General features: G+C 32.7%; 1 protein-coding gene and 1 long non-coding RNA gene across 3 annotated transcripts in view; one reads left to right on the top strand and one right to left on the bottom strand.

The window, feature by feature from the left end:
• The window catches only part of LOC141401183 (uncharacterized), a 3675-nt gene extending 887 nt beyond the window's left edge, over positions 1 to 2788 (bottom strand). Inside the window, exon 1 of the long non-coding RNA XR_012412285.1 lies at positions 804 to 2788. This is a non-coding gene — a long non-coding RNA (uncharacterized lncRNA). The remainder of the gene's footprint in view (positions 1 to 803) is intronic.
• The window catches only part of LOC141401180 (RNA-binding protein 45-like), a 53855-nt gene that overhangs the window by 14001 nt on the left and 33854 nt on the right, over positions 1 to 6000 (top strand). Inside the window, exon 1 of one of the 2 annotated variants that reach the window (XM_073981123.1) lies at positions 2117 to 2837. The exons of the other annotated variant lie outside the window; for it this stretch is intronic. The gene's annotated coding sequence lies outside the window, so the exon portion shown is untranslated. Of the gene's footprint in view, positions 1 to 2116; positions 2838 to 6000 lie in introns of those variants that run through there. 2 annotated transcript variants of the gene reach the window in all.

Below are 6000 nucleotides of genomic sequence, written 5' to 3'. Positions count from 1 at the left end.
TTGTAAATAAATAAATAAATAAATAAATAATAAAATTAATAAAAATAATAAAAATAATAAAAATAATAAAATAATAAAAATAATAAAAATGATTAAAATAATAAAAATAATAAAAATAATAATAAATAAATAATAAATAATAAAAATAATAAAAATAAATAAATAACTCCTATTGTCCTTTACTTAGTCCCTCGTTTATTGTCCCTTTGGGTTTCTTTGGAAAATTTTTAAAAAAAATCCTCGTTTATTTTCTCTTTGGGTTACTTTAGAAAATCTTTAAAAATTCTACGTTTATTGTCCTTAAGGGTTCCTTTTAAACATCTCCGAAAAAACTCATTTTGTCCCTTTGGGTCCTTTGGAAATCTTTAAAAAAATCGAATTTTATTGGGTTGGAAAATCTTTAAAGATCCACGTTTATTATACCTTTGGTTTACTTTAAAAATTAAAAAAATCCACTTTTATTTTTTTCCTTTGGGTTCCATTGGAAAGTCTTTAAAAAATCCACGATTATTATCCCATTGAGTTCCTTTGGGAAATCTTAAAAAAATCACTTTAATTGTCCCTTTAGGTTGCTTCGGAAAATCTTTAAAAAATTCACGTTTATTGTCTTTATTTTTTATTTCCTCGTGAACATCTCCAAAAAAATTATGCCTATTGTCCTCTTGGAAATCCTTTGAAAAATCAATTTTTATTGTCCCTTGGGTTCCGTTGGAAAATCTTTAAAAATACACGTTTATTGTTCCTTTGGTTTCCATTGGAAAATCTTTAAAAAACCACGTTTATTGTCTTTATTTTTTTATTACCTTTTGAAATTCTGGAAAAATTGGAAATCCTTTAAAAAGCAATTTTTATTGTCCCTTTGGGTTCCATTGGAAATTCTTAAAAAATCTACGTTTATTGTCCCTTTGGTTTACTTTGGGAAAATCTATAAAAAAGTTTTTAAAAATCCACGATTATTGTCCCCTTGAGTTCCTTTGGAAAATCTTTAAAAAAATCCACGTTTATTGTCTTTATTGTTTATTTCCTCTTGAACATCTCCAAAAAAATACGCCTATTGTCCTCTTGGAAATCCTTTGAAAAATCAATTTTTATTGTCCCTTGGGTTCCATTGGAAAATCTTTAAAAATCCACGTTTATTGTCCCTTTGGTTTACTTTGGCAAAATCTATAAAAAAATCCACATTTATTGTCTCTTTGGATTAAGGGTTTCTGTTAAAAATCTCGGAAAAAACTTATATTGTCCCTTTGGGTTCCTTTGGAAATCCTTTAAACAGCAATTTTTGTTGTTCCTTTGGGTTCCGTTGGAATATCATTAAAAATCAACATTTATTGGTTTACATTAGAAAATTTTGAATAAATTTACGTTTTAAAATTAAAAAAAAATAATCCACTTTTATTTTTCCTTTGGGTTCCATTGGAAATTCTTTAAAAAATCCACGATTATTGTCCCTTTGGGTTCTTTTTGAAAATCTTTAAAAACACCCACGGGATGCCATGTTTGGCATAGCCTACTTTTAGGCGCCCTAGGTGAAATTCTTAAAAGGGCTGCCTCGCAAAGCTTGTTCTATTTTAAACAAACCAAAACAAAAAGGAGGAGGTCACATATCATTGAGTTATTTTAGACAGGCTTCGGCTTCTTCTCTTCTGGTATGTTTGTGGGAAGACGTTTTTGTTTACTTTGTGGTACACCATTGGTATATCAAAGCCTTTAATATTTAATGCAACCGAAAAAAAACTTGACCCATAAAAATTAAAATTTTATTAAAGTGGAAACAATTCAAAAGAGATTTGCTTTGCTCTTCAAATTTAAATCAAAATGTTACAACAACATCATCCCATTTCAAAAGAACCTCAATGGTATATTTTCCCCCCGAAGCAATATTTCTCTTATATAAAAAAGCATCGGAATCATAACGCTCTTATAACGCACGAAAGCTTTCATTTGGGAGACGTCGAAAAGTTTACATTCTATCCCCAAAATTTAGCTGCGACAACATTTGTTTCTTTCAGTTTGAAGCTTTTCGGATGGCTGTTGTGTTTTGTGTTGACCAAAACAAAAACAAACAAACGACGATTACGCGCGCAAAAAATAAACAGCTAAGAGAAAATTCGTTCCCAAACGAATTTTACAGAGAATCAAAAACTTCTTGAAGCTGGCTGTCGAACGAGCGACGAGCGTGTGCTGTGCGACCCATTAACTTCTGTGTGTGATAATTTTATTCCCATTTCCAGTTGCGTCGCACGGTTCATGCAAAAAGGTCGATACACGAAGACGAAAACAACGAAATTACTTTTTTTTCGTGGCACTACGTGTTTCCTCCGCCGCTACAGCTACTACTACTGCTATGTCCGACTTCTCTTCGACGGACATTAGTTGTCTATACTTTACTTCTTCTTCAACTATAAAAATGTGTTTTTTGGAGGAGCTCCTTTAACTATTCGTGTTTTCCACTTCAACGTTTTTGTTTTGCATCTAAATAGCGAAGGAAAGAACGCGCGGCGTACACTTGTGTTAAACGGGCGGTCACGGTTTAAGTGGTGCTTCTTGTTTTTGGCAAATTCCTTAATTTCGATGAGCCATAACAGCCGCGCGCGTTCCTAACACAGACACACTCACGCTCACACTCATTGTGATGAAGAAAAAAATTTGAATTTTCTTTACGATTCCTTAACGAGCAAAAAAAAAAAGTTCTGTGTATGTCTTAAAAGTCGGTGAATATGCGACACAATGTGCGACAACGACGACAAGCTATAGGCTATAGATTGCTTTTTCTCTGAAAGAAAGAAGCAGAATAATGCCAATATTGTTAAGAATTTATGGTTGTTGTTATTGTGGTGGTAATGCTTAAAAAGAATTAAAACAAAAAACCTAGTACACATACAACGAATGAGGGACGAGTGGCAAGCAGATAGGCATACTGGCTGACAGGCATGCAGTCAGTTTGTCATTATCCGCAGTGTATTCTTCTATTGATTGCCTTATTAAAAGGCGATTTAGTTGACAAACTGTCTGTCAGCTAGGGTGGTGAAGTTATAAAAAAATGAAAAGTGTGTAACAATAAATAATAAAAAATTATTAATAAAACAAATAATAAAACACTCAAGCAAAAGACGTTTTGTGGATACTAGCAGCTATAAACAACAACAAAAATTTAAAGCAGAAACAAAAAAAAAAAAACTATATCTGGCATCTCAACTCTCATATCTAATCTACTATATAGCCGACAATGACGACGCTATAAAGCAAAAATAGTAGGCAAACGGTGAAAATTTAACAACAACAGCAGCAGCAGCAATAGCAATAATAATAAAAGAAAAATATTATTAAAAAGAGGCAGCCGCTGACATGGTGGACAAACATCAAACAAAATTATAGAATTAATAAAAATAAATAATTAAAAACAAAATAACATGAAAAGCACAAATTGTCAATTTATAATAAAATCTTTAACGACCTCTGCTCTCTTGCTCCTCGTTTGCCTCTCTCGCCGCTCACTCTCTTCTAATAAACATTTTTCTCAGCATCTACTCACCTATTTGGTCGGCTACACTCATATGTTAATGACCGCAACAAACACAAAGTAATGTCAGGGATGGGCAATTTCAATTTTTTAAGAAGGGAGCGAAAAACCGCTCGGACCTTTAAGATTAAAGGCAGAATCCTCTGAGAGAAGATTTAATTAGTCAATGGACAATATCATTTGGGTTCCTTTGGAAAATCTTAAAAAAAAACTTTTATTGTTCCCCATGGTTCTTTTGGAAAATCTTAAAAAAAATCCAGTTTTACTGTTCCCTTGGGTTCCTTTGGAAAATCTTTAAAAAATCCACGTTTATTGTTCCCTTGGGTTTCTTTGGTTCTTTCGTTCATTTGGAAAATCTTTAAAATCTACGTTTATTGTCCCATTGGGTTCCTTTGGAAAATCTATAAAAAAATCACGGTTATTGTTCCCTTGGAAAATCTTAAAAATCCTTGGGTTCGTTTGGATACTCTTAAAAAAATCCATTGGGTTCCTTTGGAAAATCTTTAAAAAATCCAGGTTTACTGTTCCCTTGGGTTTCTTTGGATTATCTTTCAAAAATTTACGTTTATTGTTCCCCATGGTTCCTTTGGAAAACCTTTAAAAAACCCACGTCTATTGTTCCTTTGGAAAATCTTTAAAAAATTTACGTTTATTGTTCCCTTGGAAAATCTTTAAAAAATCCGCGTTCATTGCCCCCTTTGGAAAATCTTTTAAAAATCCTCGTTTATTGCACCTTTGGGTTCATTTGGAAAATCTTTAAAAAATCTACGTTTAAATTCCCCTTGGGTTCAGTTGGAAAATCTTTAAAATCCACGTCTATTGTCCCATTGGGTTCCCTTGGAAAATCTATAAAAAATCACGTTTATTGCACCCTTGGGTTCCTTTGGAAAATTTAAAAAAAATCCTTGGGTTCCTTTGGAAACTCTTAAAAAATCCATTGGGTTCCTTTGGAAAATCTTTAAAAAAATCCAGGTTTACTGTTCCCTTGTGTTTATTTGGAATATCTTTCAAAAATTTACGTTTTGTTCCCCATGATTCCTTTGGAAAATCTTTAAAAAATCCACGCCTATTGTTCCCTTGGGTTCCTTTGGAAAATCTTTAAAAAATCCACGTTTATTGTTCCCTTGGAAAATCTTAAAAAAATCCACGTTTATGGTTTCCTTTGGAAAATCTTTAAAAAAAAAATCCACGCTTATGGGTTTCTTTGGAAAATCTTTAAAAACCCCATGTTTATGGTTTACTTTGGAAAATCTTCAAAAAATTCAGGTTTATGGTTTCCTTTGGAAAATCTTTAAAAAATCCACGTTTATGGCCTTCTTTGGAAAATCTTTAAAAAAATGCACGTTTAGAGTCCACTTGGACTCATTTGGATAATATTTAAAAAAAAATCCTTTGGAAAACCTTTAAAAAATCACATTTATTGTCCCCTTGGGTTCCTTTGGAAAATCTTTAAAAAATCCACGTTTATTGTTCCCTTGGGTTCCTTTGGAAAATCTTTAAAAAATCCAAGTTTTTTGTCCCCTTGGGTTCAGTTGGAAAATCTTTAAAATCCACGTTTATTGTCCCATTGGGTTCCTTTGGAAAATCTTTATAAAATCCACGTTTATTGCCCCTTGAATTCCTTTGGAAAATCTTTAAAAAATCCACGTCTATTGTTCCCTTGGGTTCCTTTGGAAAATCTTTAAAAAATCCACTTCTATTGTTCCCTTGGGTTCCTTTGGAAAATCTTTAAAAAATCCACGTCTATTGTTCCCTTGGGTTCCTTTGGAAAATCTTTAAAAAATCCACGTCTATTGTTCCCTTGGGTTCCTTTGGAAAATCTTTAAAAAATCCACGTCTATTGTTCCCTTGGGTTCCTTTGGAAAATCTTTAAAAAATCCACGTCTATTGTTCCCTTGGGTTCCTTTGGAAAATCTTTAAAAAATCCACGTCTATTGTTCCCTTGGGTTCCTTTGGAAAATCTTTAAAAAATCCACTTCTATTGTTCCCTTGGGTTCCTTTGGAAAATCTTTAAAAAATCCACGTCTATTGTTCCCTTGGGTTCCTGTGGAAAATCTTTAAAAAATCCACTTCTATTGTTCCCTTGGGTTCCTTTGGAAAATCTTTAAAAAATCCACGTCTATTGTTCCCTTGGGTTCCTTTGGAAAATCTTTAAAAAATCCACGTCTATTGTTCCCTTGGGTTCCTTTGGAAAATCTTTAAAAAATCCACGTCTATTGTTCCCTTGGGTTCCTTTGGAAAATCTTTAAAAAATCCACGTCTATTGTTCCCTTGGGTTCCTTTGGAAAATCTTTAAAAAATCCACGTCTATTGTTCCCTTGGGTTCCTTTGGAAAATCTTTAAAAAATCCACTTCTATTGTTCCCTTGGGTTCCTTTGGAAAATCTTTAAAAAATCCACGTCTATTGTTCCCTTGGGTTCCTTTGGAAAATCTTTAAAAAATCCACGTCTATTGTTCCCTTGGGTTCCTTTGGAAAATCT

This window comes from Musca autumnalis, unplaced genomic scaffold (assembly GCF_047663935.1).
Source record: "Musca autumnalis isolate F117 unplaced genomic scaffold, ASM4766393v1 scaffold_4, whole genome shotgun sequence".
Lineage (NCBI taxonomy): Eukaryota > Metazoa > Arthropoda > Insecta > Diptera > Muscidae > Musca > Musca autumnalis.
The sequence above is the reverse complement of the archived record's forward strand: the minus strand, read 5'-3'. Positions and strand labels throughout refer to the sequence as shown.